The following is a 17,368-nucleotide window of genomic DNA, read 5'->3' on the forward strand; positions in this document are numbered from 1 at the left end:
AGCATTTTTATCCTGTCATACAGCCTCTTGTCATTCCCATGTAACAATAACTTTATAGAGTCTGTGTTTCTATTTTTGTTGTATTTCCTTCTTAAATCAAAGAAATTAATCTTGTTGTGGAATTATGTGGTCAGTTGATGAGGAGATGCTGTTTCATTAGTCAGATATTGACCCTATTCTATTTTTGACTCGAGATAAATTTAGACCATGTATTAATTCTATTTAATACACAAATAAATAAATTTCAAAAAGGAAAATAATTGTCACAATTGTCTCTTCCAGAAACTTATGATTGATAGTAAAAATATATTTACTTTGTGTGTGGTTGTTGAAATTTTAAAAATATACAAACGATAAATGCAGGAGAGGATGTGGAGAAAAAGGAATCCTCCTACACTGGTGGTGGGAATGTAAATTGATATTATGGAGAACCATATGGAGAATAGTATAGCGGTTTCTTATGCAACTAAATATAGAAATACCATATGATTCAGCAATCCTTCTCCTGGACATATAGCTGGAGAAAATCATAATTTGAAAAGATTCATACATTCCAATATTCATTGCAACACTATTTACAATAGCCAAGATATGGAAACAACCTAAATTATTAATAATATCCTAGCATTAATTTTGGGCTTCCTAGGTGACGCTAGTGGTAAAGAACCTGCCTGTCAATGTAGGAGACATAAAAGACATGGGTTCAATCCGTGGGTCAGGAAAACCCCCTGAAGGAGAGCCTGACAATTCACTCCAGTATTCTTGCCTGGAGAATCCCATGGACAGAGGAGCCTGGAAGGCTACAGTCCATAGGGTCGCACGGAGTCGGACATGACTGAAGCGACTAAGCAGGAGCACGCAAGCACAGGAGATAAGAAAGGGGCTTTCCTGGTGGCTCAGATGATGAAGAATTTGCCTGCCGATGCAGGAGATGCAGGTTTGAGCCCTATGTCGGGAAGGTTCCTTGGAGAAGGAAATGGCAATCCTCTCCAGTAGTCTTGCCTGGAAAATCCCATGGACAGAGGAGCCCATATTGTCGCACAGAGTGGGTCACGACTGAAGCAACTTAGCATGTATAACATTCAGTTATGATATTAATGAGTCCAAGGTTCACAAGAATTTACATTAACAGGTAGTGTTAGTTACCTCCTGAGTCAGTCCTCACCAAGTGTCCTCCTGCCCAGTGTTATCTGAGCCAAAAGGAGGAGACTGGGTTTAAGTTTGGGTCTCAGCAGGGGGAGGGGGCGGAGTTCTAGCAGAGCTGGCGCACCTGTGCCGCTCCTGAGGGAGGCAGCGTCTCTGCGCGCGGCGCACCGCGGCCATCTTGACTTGAGATGCCGGTGCTCTCCGCTTATGCTCACAGTATGAGGTGTCGGCACAGCCGGTTTCATTGGAGGAACTCTGGCCTGAAGGACGGGTAAAAGACCTTTGCATGCAGCACCCTATAAGCAAGTAAAACTAGACTAAGCCCAAACGGAAAAAAGGCTAGACTTTATCTTTTTACTCCTATTTTATTTTTAGTTCCCAGTACTTGTTAACCGGCTTTGCGGGTGATAAATTTCTTTTTCTTTCGTTCTGCTCCTCATTCTTAAGGGGGGGCCTGAAAGATGAATGAATGTCTGCTATAACTGCTTCTTAGTGAGTTTGGATGTCATAACCCAGAGTAGAGGAGCAGAAGTTCTCCCCCGCACCAGTGGAGATGTTTGTCACCAGGTCCTCACCGTCTGTATCCATAGTGAACACTATTTGTCTAAACTTTTTGAGACAAAGAACACCAAATAATTTAAGATACATGCCCCAAATATTAGCAAGAGAATAATGGCCACATGTCAAATTTTTCCTGAAAATGAAGGTACGGAGGTCTTTTGCCTGTAGGGTTTTTCCCTGATGTTGAAACTCAGTGCTGTGGCCTGGTTACCCCTGGTTACACTTCAGGTCAGAGAGGGGTTCACACATGTAGTCGAGGGGGTCCGTTTCCCCAGGTTTTTCTTTTTGGAGATTTGGCTCAGGAGTTGTCTTCACTTGAGTGTGATGTGCCCAGAGAGAGATCTCCTGTAAATTCAGGGCGGAAGGGGTGGTTAGGATCACCAAGTGGGGTCTGTTCCTTTTGGGAGTGAGTGATCTTACATGCTTGTGGTTTTCTAGGTTTTTAGGGTCACCCTGCCTGTTGGCTGGAAGTATTGGAGGGTCTCAGGTCAGTGGGTATCCCTGCACCTGGTTGCCATAATCTGTGAGAGGTTTCTCCTACCTGGAGGAAATATTTGAGTTATTTCATTTGAAGGGGGCTAAGGTATCTCATCTCTTGGGCTTGGGGAATGGATTTACCATAATGAATTCAAATGCACTTAATTTTAATTTATCTTTTGGGGATGACTGTATTTGGAGCACACAAATGCTGGACCATTATCACTTTGTAGGGATCATGGGAGCCGAAACCTGGGAATTATTTATTTTAGTAATGGTTTAGTGACTTCAGTTACCCTTTCACTTCTAGTGGGGAATGCTTCTATACACCCAAAAAAGATGTCTTCTAGCATCCAGAGATACCTGAAATTGCCTGGTACTCTTGGCATTATAGTGAAATCAGTCTTCCAGTCTTCTTCAGGGTCTTATGGGCCCTCTGGTCTTATGGGCCTTATCTGGTGAATCTGGTGTTTGGGTAGTTTATTGTGCAGACAGGGCATGTCTCAACCATCTGACTGATTATATTTTTCATGCCAGAAGTTACCATGACCCCAACTAACTAATTATATATGCCTCCCTCTCAGAGTAAGTTCCTTGATCAAGGAGCCCCCTTGATGGCTTGACAAAGCTGCATTTGAAGAAAGAAATATTGTCCATGTTCATTAACTAGCCATCCATGTCCTCCTAGATTTCTGTTGAAGCCTCGTTTTTTTACTTTGTCTAATTTTTCCTTTGTGTAGCTTGTGGAATAGTTGGATGGATCTGGCTTTTGAGGTGAGGGGTAGTTGATAAATTACTGGTTCTAAGGCCACCCTTTTGACAGTTGCATCTGCCTTGTTGTTTCCCTTTATTACCTTTGCATCCCCCTTTGGTGAGTCCTGCAATAACTCACTGCTACTTTTTGTTTTAAAAGCTGTACCAATTCTAAGAGCTTCAATGTGTTTAAATCATGTTTCACCTGCTTGTTCTCCATAATACACATACTGCCTTCATTCCAAATAGCCCCATGTGCATGTAGCTTGGCATACGCATGTCACAAATCTGTGTAAACCTTTAAGATCTTCTCTGTCCAATTTCTAAGGCTCTGGTGAAGGTTATCAACTTGGCGTTTTGGGCCAAAGTCCCTGGGGGTAGGCTTCTTGCTTCTATGATTTGGGTCTGGAAGGTTACTGTGTATCCCATCAGCCTTTTTCCTGTTAGAAAACTGCTCCCATCTGTAAACCATTCCTCTTCAGCATTTGGGAGAGGCTCACTTCCTAGCCTGAGACAACTGAAATAAATTGTGTCTGCGGTTTCTATACAGTGCTTGGGATCTTTAGTTGTGGTCTGCAAACTCTGAGTTGCAGCATGTGGGATCTAGCTCCCTGATGCTCCCTGACCAGCGATTGTACCCGGGCCCCCAGGGAGTGTGGAGTCCTAGCCAGGATAAGTTTTCACATAGCCACCAGTTTGTCTAAAACATAGCCTGAACTTGACTCGACCTTCTAGGGGATAGCCATTCTGTTCCCCTAGAATGACTAAAGCTTTTACCTGATGTGGAGTCCATACGTGATTGGCTGATCAAATGTTAACTTTTCAGCCTCCTTTAGCAGAGTTGCTGCTACCGCCTGCAGGCAAGGAGGCCATCCCTCAGTGGTTTCATCTGTTTCCCATTGGGTTCCCCACTTTGTATCTTTATGTGGGGAATGGGGGTATTACAGGTTACTGGCATAGTCTAATAAAGCCCTGGTCAGTTAGGCCCTGTGTAATAGGGGCGATGTCCAACAAGACCTCCTGATGGAGAAGGTTCTGTTTTCTATTGGGCCATGTATGTCTGGGTTTTGATGGAGTACTTCACTGTCTTCTACAGCTCATCCCACCCATCCCTGGGCCCAGACCTTGGGATCTACTCTTGGGAGTAAATCTGTCTCTGCTCTGTCTCACTCATTAACATTATCATCTTATGCCCTCTGTCTAAGGGGATGCCAATCTCCAATTTGCACATATAGGAATGAATGGCCTCCTAATGGCTCTGTGAATGCCTGTTCTTGGTCTTTTCTGATACCCTCTTAATTATACAACTCTCATGATTGAGTTTGCCTGATCTGGCTTCATAACTAAGTGGCCTGGGTTATGACTAAGAATTTGACAGACTTTTCCCATGTCCAGTGCCAGCTGAGGCTGCTCAGGAGTCAGCTTAGGAGCGCTCTGGCCCTGTCATTTTTCATCTATTTGGACTGTCTACATTCAAGTGTAGTTGCTTGGATCTGCCATTTCCAACCCCCCTTCAGGGCAGCAAATACATTTTCCCTTCCAGTGTCCCTCTTGTTTATATATGGTGCACAGACGGGGTTCTAATTTCATTGGCTGCTGTCCCTCAGTGGGGGCTGTGGGTCACTCACAGGAGGAGTTGAATCTCGATGGGCAGTTAGTACAGATTCCTATGCTGACCAGTTGACACTGCAGGGCAGTAGCCAGTAGGTGAGCTTGCCTCTAGGCCATTTTATCCTCTGACTTTTCCTCTATTATCTCAGTTATTAAACACATTAAACACCTTCACCACACGAGTGGTAGGTGTATATGGTTTTTTTCCTAACTTCTGAAGTTTATACCTAATGTTGGGGACACTTTGGGAAATGAAATACAACCTCAGGATTATTTTCCCTTCTAATGACTCAGGGGCTGGTGCTCATATAGATTCAGAGTCATTCCCTGAGGCACTCCAGGAATGCATAATGGTTTTCTGTTAACTCCTGATTGACTTCCTTTATCTTATTTCAATAGAGGGATTTTGATAAGGAATCACCTAAGATTTATGTCGTAAGCAGAGGGTGGAGAAGGGGTACAGTGGGGTGGGTGTTTTCTGTTCTTGCAAGCAGCTCACAGAATTTCCTGATACTAGGGTTCCTGGGTCTTGTACGTGGTTCACAGGACTCCCCAGCCCACTTCAGAGAAACTAGTGCCAACTAAAAGAGGTCAAATCATTGGTCCAGTACCTACCTTGGGAACTTTTTTGCACTCCAGATTCTCTGGTCTCTTCTCCTGAGCTCAGATATAGCATCCTTGGCCTCTTAATTTTCTGAGCTGTTCCTTATCACCTGTGCCTTTTCCAGGTCTTGCATCTTGGCTCACAGGGGTGGCCACCTTTCTTTATCAGAAAGTGACTATGGAGAATGCTACTGTTGACCCCTGGAGGTCAGCAAGGAGAAAAAAAATCCCTGGTGTGGCCACTACTGCCTTATATATGGGTCAGGAGGACAGCACTACTGACAAGACAGTGGGCAAAACTTCTGTGGCTCCCTCTCATCCACAGCTCCCTGAGTATTTGATACTGAAGAAAGGCCAGTCAATGAGGCCACAGTATCATTTCCTCAAGGGGACACAGTCTAGATTACTCTGGGGCTCTATTATGTGCACATCACACTTGGACATCAGCTTGCTGGGTAGAGTTGCTGAATTTGGCCAAAGACTGCTGCCATTCTACCCTGTTAGAGTTACTAAAAAAAATTAGAGTCAAGAATCCTCACATAAACCTCCCAAGGCCTCTGTTGTCCTCCCACTGGAGCCAGAGCAAGCTGGAGCCTGACGGATAGGTGCAGGCAAAAAGAGCACAGTCCCCCACTTCTTGGTTGCCAAATTTTGTTACAGACCCTCTTCAGTTGGTCCTAAACACGAGTTCTCCTACCCAGTGTCCTTTGTGCCAATGGAACAAGGCTAAGTGTGGTTCAGAAGCAAAGGAAAATTTTAATCTTTGATCAAAGAATGGAGTTGCAAGCTTGCTCTCTAGAGTACACACTCTCCTCAGTAGGCCTTCGATATGGCTGCTTTAGAGGGTTCTTATGGATCAGGAGAGGGATGGAGTTCTTGCACATCAGGAGCAGCTATGCTGCTTACAGTACTCTAGATCAAAGTGTCAAATGCAGCATTTCTGTACACAGTACTCTGTTGCCATCTTGCACTGAAGTCTTGTGCTCAGTGCTTTTGCACATGGTCCTGCAAGCTGAAGTTTGGGGCACAGCCATTTCACAATAAGACCTCTGGTCTGAAAGGCTGGTTGTGAGCCTTTGGATGTGCTGCTCTATGAGCAAGTGAAGCTAGGCTGAGCACAAAGAAGAAAAGTAAAGATCAGCTTATTTTATTACTCAGATTCTGTTTTTATTTCTTGGGGATTGTTAATGGATTTTGCCAGTGGCAATAGCTTAGACCCAGTGTCACAAGCATCATTTGCAGCAATACATCTTTCTCATTTCACACCATAGGCATTGTAGGACCTTCATTTTTGACCTTTGTTTTAGACCTTCATCTGTGGTCCTGTGATATAACAGAAAACAAACTCAGATCGGTTCATAGGTATGTTGGTAGAATGCTTGTTCTGTGACACAGTTGTAAAGGCCTGTGGGTCACATTTGAGAAAGACAAGACTGGACCAACTGGAGGAGGTGACAGCACTCTGGGTGCCTCTGTAGCTTCTTGGGGACCTATAGACATCCATGTATGTTCTCCCAGGCTCTTCCATGTAAAGTTATTTATTGGATGCCTTTAGAGTAGTGGGAAAACTCTAATGTTTCCTGTAAGAAAATACTTTGCTTTGATAGTTGAATATACCAAATTACCAAAAGATAAAAAGGATTTTTACTACATCACAACTCCCATTAGAGTTAATACTGAAGTATAGTAGCAAGAGGAAACCCTTCCACTTGGCAGATCTTTGAACAGTATATCTGGCCATTAATTTTGCAAGAAAAAAAAAAAAAAAGGAGAAGTGGTTGGAGATAAGAGTTTTCAAATGTAAGGGTAGTGATGATTGGCTTGACTGGTTGGTAAGGGGCCTAGAGTTAATATGATTACAAGTTCAAATGAAGATGTTGAGAGGAAGTATATGATCAAACTTGTGGTAGAGAGTATGAAGTATAAACATTTGTGTGTCAAGTCAGTGTCCAGCAGTGTGCATCCACTGAAGGAAAAGAACTAAACAAACTGATGAATAGAATAACTTATCCATCATACATCAGATCAGCCAGTTCCTGTCCTTGGATACCTGATACTTGATGAGTTAAAAACTATATATGGGTTCAATTGCATGGAATTCTTCTCACCAGCAGTAGTTTAGCTATTGCCAGTGATGAATATTTAAACTCTAAGTAGCAAAGACAGAAGTGGATTCCTCACCATGGTACAAACTCTTAAGGAGGCCAATCAGCCACATAGTAGCAGTTGCTAAATTTCCCTTATATCCAAAGGAGACAGTATTTCATCCTTACTGTAATTGCTAAATATTTCTGATGAGGGTTTCCATTTCCTGCCTGCTTTCTTGGATAGGACCACTATTTAAGAATTCATAAAATGTCTTACTTACTTAATGAGGTCTTGTGTAACACCACTTCAGAACAAGGAAAACATTATATGGCAAAGGTCACGTTAAAGTGGGATTCGGTGATCAAATAGTGTACCTCATCATCACCCAGAATCTGAAAGCCTGATAGAAAGTTAGAATGGTACTTCTAAAGGTACAACTAGGGTGCCACTTAGGCTACGAAACTCGTTGGATTTAGAGTGTAAGTCTTCATGATGTAGTATATATACTATGAACCAACAGCCATTATATTGGGCTGTATTCCTGATAGTTGTTGTTGTTCAGTCGCTCAGTCGTGTCGGACTCTTTGCGACCCCATGGGCTGCAGCACACTAGGCTTCCCTGTCCTTCACTTCATCATCTCCCAGGGCTTCCTCAAACTCACGTCCACTGAGTCATGATGCCATCCAACAATTTCATCCTCTGTCATCCCCTTTTCCTCTAATCATTCCCAGCATCAGAGTCTTTTCTAATGAGTTGACTCTTCACATAAAGTGGCCAAAGTATTGGAGCTTCAGCTTCAGCATCAGTCCTTTCAGTGAATATTCAGGATTGAGGTCTCTTAGGATTGATTGGTTTGATCCTCTTGCAGTCCAAGTGACTCTCAAGAGTCTTCTCCATCACCACAATTCAAAACATCAGTTTTTTCACACTCAGCCTTCTTTATACTCCAGCTCTCACATCCATACATGACTACTTGAAAAACCATAGCTTTGACTATATGGACCTTTGTCAGCAAAGTAATATCTCTGCTTTTTAATATGCTGTCTAGGTTGGTCATAGCTTTTCTTCCAAGGAGCAAGTAAGTGTCTTTAAATTTCATGGCTGCAGTCACCATCTGCAGTGATTTTGGAGCCCAAAAATAAAGTTTTTCACTGTTTCCATTGTTTCCCCAACTGTTTGCCATGAAGTGATGGGACCAGATGCCATGATTTTAGTTTTCGAATGTTGAGTTTTAAGCCAGTTTTTTTCACTCTCCTCTTCTACCTTCATCAAGAGGCTCTTTAGTTCTTCTTCACTTTCTGCCATAAGGGTGGTGCCATCTGCATATCTGAGGTTATTGATATTTCTCCCAGGGCAATCTTGATTCCAGCTTGTGCTTCATCCAGCCCAGCATTTCTCATGAAGTACTCTGCACATAAGTTAAATAAGCAGGGTGACAGAATACAGCCTTGACATACTCCTTTCCCAATTTGGAACCAGTCCATTGCTACATGTCCAGTTCTAACTGTTGCTTCTTGACCTGCATACAGGTTTCTCAGGAGGCAGGTCAGGTGGTCTGTTATTCCTATCTCTTTAAGAATTTCCCACAGTTTGTTATCATCCACACAATCAAAGGCTTTAGCATAGTCAATGAAGCAGAAGTAGATGTTTTTCTGGAATTCTCTTGCCTTTTCTATGGTCCAGGATAGTTAGAATTTGAAGCTAATACTCTGCCCTGTTCGAGGAAGTAAAGACAACACAGAGTTTTCAACAAATGGTCGAGATACAGGACTACATCTCTTAAGTAAGCTAGAACATTATTCAATCCACATCTATGAGGAAGGCTAGTTAGTCCAGGTCAATCTATGGATGAGGAAGGATGGTAATTATTAATAATAATGCTAATAAGAATGGCTTACTTGTAGTATCTAGGCAACATAGTAACAGTGGAATCACCTGTAACATATAACTTTTGTAAGTGGAAGAAGCGGGCATGTAAATGTAACTGAGTACTTGCTGCCTTACCAGCTGTGTAATCCCCCTGGGCAACTAACTTGCTATTTCTGAGTCTCAGTTGCCACTTATTTGTCAAAAAGGGAAGGAAATTGCTCCAATTCCCCTGTGATTATTTTGATTAAAAATTAGTTTTCATGAAGTATTTAGCACAGTGTTTGCTATACAAAAGGATTCAGTATATTTTATTTGTCAAGTATATATTATCAGGATTTTTGCTATTTTTAGAGCAGCGTTGCATTTGTCTTATTAAATAATATTGAAATATTTTTTAAAGGAGAGGATGGTAGTAAAATATTTTATAGAATTCTAGTAGTTGTTACTTAAGGTTTGATGATATTTAACTCAAAATTTTTAGCTTTTTAAAAATTCATTAACCATCTCTCCCTACTATGAGTTAAGTCTATTTTCACACTGTTTAATATACACTAGCTATATCACAAATACTTTTTTATGGTTATACTTAAATATCTTTGTTCTTAAATATCTTTGTTATCTTAGTCAGTAAAAAATCATCAAAAAGTAATTGTCACATTTTACAGGCAAACATCTGTACTAGGATAAGGCAGTTCTAATTAAGAAATATTTTTGCAGTTCTAATGAGGTAGATAAACTGGAGCCTATTATACAGAGCAAAGTCAGTCAGAAAGAAAAACATCAATACAGTATATTTACACATATATATGCAATTTAGAAAGATGTTAACGATGACCCTATATGCGAGACAGCAAAAGAGACACAGATGTAAAAAACAGAATTTTGGACTCTGTGGGAGAAGCAAGGATGGGATGATTTGAGAAAATAGCATTGAAATATGTATATTATCATGTGTGAAATAGATCGCTACTCCAGGTTTGATGCATGAGACAGGGTGCTCAGGGTTGGTGCACTGGGATGACCTTGAGGGGTGGGGTGGGGAGGGAGATGGGAGAAGGGTTCAGGATGGGGAACACATGTACATCCATGGCTGATTCATGTGAATGTGTGGCAAAAACCACCACAATATTGTAAAGCAATTAGCCTCCAATTAAAATTAAAAAAAAAACAAAACAGAAAAAAAGAAATATTTTTGAAACAAATCTTCCCTCTCCTTCCTTTTTACTTAATGACCTATAGATATTTTAATCTAGTTAGAATGCAAAGCAATACAGGTGTTCTAGAAGTTTTGATTTCACGTTCTACCTTCTTCTGTATAATGTTCAAAATTAACATTACTCACATAGATGAAAATTTGACTTAAGTTTTTAACACAGTGTAGATCAATTCTGATAGAACACTCTTCAAAATAATTATATTGATCTGAGTTTATACTGAGCCTATAAAACACTTGCATTAATACTGTACTTAAGCCATGTGTTGTGAACTATTGGTAAATAGTGGTGTTAGGTGGTTGGTTGGAAAATGGCTTATTTGTCCAAGTCATACTTGTGTAAATTATATCACCTTCATGAAAATAAAAAGTCATTTTTTGAGTAAAAATATACATAATAATATGCTGGAACATATTATAATTTTAAATATGTCATACTTTAGAGTAGCTGTCTATCAATGGATTCAAAATAGATATATAGTTAGGCTTCTAAGATTGAAGAGGCAGAACCTCGGAAAAATCTCTTAGGATTTCAGTAGATATTGACCATTAACAAATTTTCCTAAGCTGAAATTTTATTATGGCTATTCAAGACATTTTTATAAAGATATATAGTTATTAGAGTAGCACTGTGAATAAGAATATACCAGGGAATAAAAGTTTCTCAGTGATATACTCATAATACCTTCTATGTACCTATATCACTCCGTTCTTGGTTGAGAACAGCAGAAACCAATTCTGTCTGAATTAAACAAAAAATGAAGTGTGTTGATGGGATACTAAGTATCAATACCTCAAGGAATCAATAGACCAGTGAGAAAATTAGGTTCAGAATACTACCAGGTTCTGAGAATCTAGTTTGCACAAACAGGAAAAGTATAGTGCTTTTCAGATGCCTGGTTAGGCAGTCAGTATTGCTGAACTCTCTACTTCATTCCAGTCATACTTCTGTCCCGGCCACCATATTAAGTCATTATCTGACTTTCAGTTTTTCTTATGCATTTTTCTTCAATATGTAAATTCCTGGGAGATATTTAAGTGGCCTTAAATATTAGTGGCATTAAATATTAAGTGGCCTTGGGCTGCTGCCTAATGGGAAAAAGGAGTATGTGGCTAAATACACTCATAGATCTGTCAGCTCTTTCCAAAACATATGTTGAAACTGAAAGCAAATTACAAAGATCCTTTTCATTTCCAGTGTATCAGAAAAGAGGATTTTGTCACCCATATAGTTCAAGATACTTGACATTGTGTTCTGAATGACACTACATTGTGTATGTCTAGAATTGTTTTCTTGCTACTAAACACCATCGTGTTGGTGGTACACAGCAGGTTACTATCTTTATGCGGTCGGACACGGTGAATGAATGAATCACTTACCTGGATACTGAGACAAGAAAATATGACAATTTAGAAAATTGAAAATTTAGAAAATTGAAAAATATGAAAATTTAGACCAATGTAATTTCGTTATAAGTACACATACTTGGTTGACATCATTTTATTATATGTCTATTGTTGAAAACCTTATTGATTTTTGCCTTTATAGTTAATAGTACTAATGTATTAATCTTATGAGTCAATACTAAATCATAAGAAAATATTCAAAAAATACTTATAAAAGATAATTATTATTGTGCTGATTTATATCTAATTTATATTAATGGAATTCTTTATAAGGAGAATGAGACAAGTAAAAATTGCCATGGTATTTAAAGCCTGCCTGTATAGGATTATGGACAATGTGTTCAATACAGAACACAACCCTGTGACACAATGGGCCCAGATCAAACACTTGAGAAATAACTATCAGCCCAGGTGAGGCACACAGCTGCTGATTGGGCCCAAGGCTATCACAGATGATTGTGATGTTTGTTAATAGCACAAAGGCATCTGGCTGAGGGAACTAGTGAAAGCTAATATCTAGTCCACTGCTCAAATATCTATGGCCCCTGGAAACATCCATCTGCTCCAAGACAGGTAGTGTTGAAGTTCCTCCAGGGTGTTCTATTATTGTACCAGTGTACTTATAACCTGGCCTTTTCCAAGATGTGAACTAATCTCCTGTGGGTTGTGGCTGGACAAATCAGCCTGTCAAGATTTCTTTCCTCTTTGTATAGCATTGAGATTTGATGGAAAATCCAGTGAAAAATTTTCATCCTAAGTGACTCCTTTGACATTTAGCAAAAGGGTTCTCCTACAGTTGATCTTTTCCAAATGAGACTTTGATAGAAATGATATTGATTTATGTAAATTAAAACATATGTGATCCCTGGAGAGGTATTCTTATTTGACTAATTTTTCCTCATTTGTGGATTTCCTAAAAGCAAAGTAACAATCCCAATCTGTCAAATAAGAGAATTATTTTTTAATGAAAGGACCTTTTTTCAGCAGGGATAACTATGCATATCAATTAATATGCAGTCTCAGTTTGTTGACTTTTGCAGACTGCAAGTATAGTGTTCTTTCTTTTAACATTGCTGCACAGCTTTCTGTGATGTGAAATTTGGCCTCTATAGTGAAATCAATAAATCAATGATTTTCTAATTGTTAAGTTGAAACCTAAATCCACGTCTCAGGCGCTGGAGGATCTGCTGCTATTTTTTGAAAACAAAAAGCCTTCCACCAAGTGACTTTCAAAGTGAGTTATGTTTCCTCCTTTAAATGTTAGGAAGCAAGGAGGGGAGCAGTGTGAAATCATCTGTTGCCTGACTTTGGAGAAGAGGGAAAAAATTGACACTGCACATATTTCTAGGAGATAAGTAAGGACCATGAGAAAAGATGTATTTAGGAAACAATTAGTTAATCATTTTTGTCTCTGCTGAGACATCTGGCAAGAGTTATTTCGTTATTTTTGCTATCTGGGAACTTTTTTTTTTCTAAATAAGATAAAGAGCAGTGTGACAGGGCCATACCATGGTGTTTGCTGTGTACATGCGGGGGTGGGGAGGAAGAGAGTTTTAAGCATTATAGATTATTCCAACAAGAAGCCAACTTGCTCTTAAAAAAAAACTATTTCCTCTTATGTTGGGATAGTAATTATGCCAATAAAGGGCTTTTAATTTTAGTCGCACCATGGAGACGTAAGTTGAGAATTACAAATGCCTACTCAGAGTAAAGCACATATAGAAGACAGAGCCTTATACAAGAGCAAATTATGGGAAGAATTATCTCAAACTGAAAATGAATATTTTAGTTCATATGATTGTCACAGGTTTTCAAAATTCTAGTTTTCAAAGTTCAAAATTGAACTGACTTGGAGAATTCAAAGAAATCAAAATAAAAGATTTTGACCTCTTAGAATTTACAATTGAAAACAGACTAATAAGATATAGTAACAAATGTAAAAATAACTCAAAGCGTAGAAAAATATAACCTATTTGCAGAATAATTTTTCTGTTTATGTCATATACAGCTGGTGTTTGACTATTTTTACTATGTGATATTAGCATACTTATATTAATGTGTAGTTACTTATTGTATAAGGGAAAAACTCATTTATACTCATTTATTTGGAAAAACTTTGAAATTTATTTTCCTTATAATTTTTATTTACTTTTTTGTTATGTAAGGCTATTTTTTTAGTCTGTTTATTTTGGAATTTTTCATACCAAATGTTTCTTTAAACAACAACAACAACAAAAAATTATGTTTCTCTGCTCAATAAAAATCAGAAGGAAATGGTTAATGTATAAGGAGCTGCTAGTAAAAGATTCAGGACTTATTTCTTGACCTGACCTGAGGTCTTTCCATCTTTCATTTATTTTCAACAAATTAATCCTTACCTTTACCTTTATTTTCTTCCTACCTCTTTGTCAATATATTATGTCCAATCTTAAAAGCAAACACCACAAACATGAGCTATTACCAAGCTTATTATCATCACAGGCATCCCAGGGTAACATAGGTTCTTATTTATAGACTGTGGGTCTTTGATTTTCATTAATTCTCTTTCTCACCCCTCTACATCATTATCATACACACCGTAACAAAAATAAATTTGGTTTAAATGAACACTAGAGCAAAAACAGGACCAGTAGGAGTGGAAAAAGAAAGAAGCAGGATATTGTGGGTACAGAAAAGAAAAGAGGTAAAAGGTTTCTGTTTTGTCTCAGTGGCAATGAAGAAGAATGAATATTTTCAAATAGTCAGTTATTTTTGTAGTATTGTCATGCTGTTTCCTCTCCCATTTTGCAGACTAGAGGCATTCCCCCTTCTGGTTTTTGCCCTAGTGTTGCAGTTGATAGAGAAAATAAGGAGAGGGATTCACACATATTTAGGAACTAGATTGAATAAACTGAAAATGGAGACAAAAGCCTTTTTACTTGACCTTCTGTGTCCCATATGTCTGGAATTAAGACTCAGTGACTTAAGACTCTTACTTGAAATCTGATGAAAAAAGAAATCCTACATTTAATAACATTCAATAAATTTAAAAAATTCACTCTGCTCCCTTTGTTTTCCAAAAAAAAAAAAAAAATGAGATGTTCCTTTTCAGAAGCCCACATATTTCCAGAAGGAATTGAAAAATGATGGGAAATTCAGATTCATTGTTTAAACATTAAACTTCTTATTTCTGTCTTCAAAGGATAGTGATAAAATTAATGAAGGTAATCATGAATGTCATGGGGTTGGACTCATCTGTTCACGTATTACCAAATTATATCATCTAAACCATTTGTGTGGTCATAATTTAGAGATGTTTATGACTGAAATGATTCTTTGCAGACATATGAACACATAAAAAGGCTTATAAGCTGTTGTATACTGACTCCCTAAATATCACCAACACAGTCTGTTCATAAGACAAATTTGAATTAATACCTTAATCTGGTAAAGGAGATCTGTGTAAGTGGCCAAGAGAACTTTGTGTCTCATAGTAGAGTGTTCAAGATTCAGTTTTACTGAGAAGTTTCAGTTTGATTTAACGTGGGCATTTCAATGTGGGAAATAAATAGGACTGATTAGGATTGGGTAAGAATCAGGATAAAGCACTCTGGGATTGGTAGAAATAGCAAACCAAGGCTTTTTGGTCTTAAGGTTCAAGGAGTCTTAGGATAAAACTGTTGATGCTTTATATTGAAGTTTGTGGGCCTTTCACTAAGTTCCTCTAATAAAAAATTAGTGTATTTGCCTAGATAAGAGTTTTTTGGAATAGAAAAGTTATGCTGATGAAGGTAATGGAATAACAGAATCATATTATTGTAGAAAATGAGCTGGGTCATGTGAGTGAATAGGTGGTTTCAATTCTCAGTGTCCAAGCTCTAATTGTATCCATTATTTCTTTACAAATGTTTCATTATTTTTCTAATAAGCCTGAATGATTATTATTGTTATAAGTTATAAATGTGTGTTATATAAATGTGGAATCAACCACATTTTACAGGTCTAAAGCTTATATAATTTTGCCAGCTTTTTTACAGAAAAAGAACACAAAGGTATGGGAAATAACTAGGCACATGACTCTGAAAGGTGACTTTACCAATGATACTTATGCATCATTACTGTCACGACTGAAGCAACTTAGCAGGAGCAGCAGCAACTGTCAGGGTAGATCCATTTCTGAGAAGAATATTATCATACATGAAGGTTGGCATTGTCCCATTAGGTTACAACTTCATAGACCTAGAGTCAAGAGACCCTTTCCCTAAAATAACTCACGATGGCCTATCCCCTAAGGACAAATATTTCCTGTCATCGGGGTAAATCATACTTCTTGAACAAGCTTGTAGCTTTGCCTTTATAAGCCTCTGACTCAGTCTCTTCTCTGCAACACTTGATTTTATTCAAATATGTGAAATTCTTAAAAGTGAAAGTGTTAGTTGCTCGGTCGTGTCTCACTCTTTGCAACCCCATGGACTGTAGCCCATCAGGCCCCTCTGTTCATGGAATTCTCCAGGCAAGAATACTGGAGTGGGTTGCCATGCCCTCCTCTAGGGGATCTTCCCAACTCAGGGATGGAACCCTTCTCAAGGCCTCAAATAAAGCTCTTTATTCTTTGAATCCTCCATACTTATTATTGTTTCACAGAAAAATACAAATGTTTGGAAATACAAGAACTGTATTAGCCTTAGAAGAAAATTAATCTAGGATAGTCTAAAGATATAGAAAAATTATGGTAAAGCTGGAGTTCAGGAGCAATTTAGAATGGATTGGTACCATGATCAGAATTGAAAAAAGGAAGTTAAAATTAGCTGACAAAATAGCCACAGATTTGCAGATCACGCTGAACAGGCAATCATGATAAGGGCCTTTTAAGAAAGGTGAAGATATGGTGGTTTAGTCGCTAAGTCGTTTCCAACTCTTGTGACCCCGTGGACTCTAGCCTGCCACGCTTCTCTGTCCATGGGATTCTCCAGGCAAGAACACTGGAGTAGGTTGCCATTTCCTTCTCCAGGGGATCTTCCTGACCCAGGAATTAAACCTGGGTCTCCTGCCTTGCAGCAGATTCTTTACTGACTGAGCTATGAGGGAAGATGTAAGTCTGTTACTTGGGCAAGCAGTGTAAGAGGCAGTGATTGAGGAAGGGGAATCAGAAATTAATTTTAGGACAAATTCTATGTGTTTTTCATATGCCATCATGAAGAAGACCTTGATCCTAAGGTCAGACCAAGCTTTAGTCTTCATGTCTCCATTATGCTAGATGTCAAGTAATAAGCCAAATTTATCTACTTGTAGTTTGATTGGTGTTTTCCAAATTTCAGTCTTTTTCACGTTATCTTTAAAACACCTGACAGACTATTTAGTTTTAACTAGATCAACTAACTTTCTTAAACATATATATATATATATATATATTTTTTTTTTTTTTAAGAAGACTCGGGTTTGATCCTTGGATCAGGAAGATCCCTTGGAGAAGGACATAACAACCCACTCCATTATTCTTGCCTGGGAAATCCCATAGGCTGAGGAGCCTGGCAGGCTACAGTCCATGGAGTTGCAAAAGAGTTGCACAGAACTTAGCAACTAAACAACAGCAAAGTATTTTTAAAAATTTCTGTATTATTATTTTTAAAAAATCGCTATAATAGAAGATAACTATGCAA

The 17,368-nt window shown here is 38.7% G+C and overlaps 1 protein-coding gene across 2 annotated transcripts in view; it reads left to right on the plus strand.

Annotated features, from left to right (window-relative positions):
* Positions 1-1,297: 1,297 nt before the first annotated feature.
* LOC145539113 (uncharacterized) overlaps positions 1,298-17,368 on the plus strand; it is a 748,246-nt gene continuing 732,175 nt past the window's right edge. The window contains exon 1 of one of the 2 annotated variants that reach the window (XM_081572604.1): positions 1,298-1,417. The gene's annotated coding sequence lies outside the window, so the exon portion shown is untranslated. The remainder of the gene's footprint in view (positions 1,418-17,368) is intronic. The other variant, XR_014077579.1, reaches the window with a different exon arrangement.

This window comes from Giraffa tippelskirchi, chromosome 2, assembly GCF_054371585.1.
Source record: "Giraffa tippelskirchi isolate mGirTip1 chromosome 2, T2T-mGirTip1v1.2.pri, whole genome shotgun sequence".
NCBI lineage: Eukaryota > Metazoa > Chordata > Mammalia > Artiodactyla > Giraffidae > Giraffa > Giraffa tippelskirchi.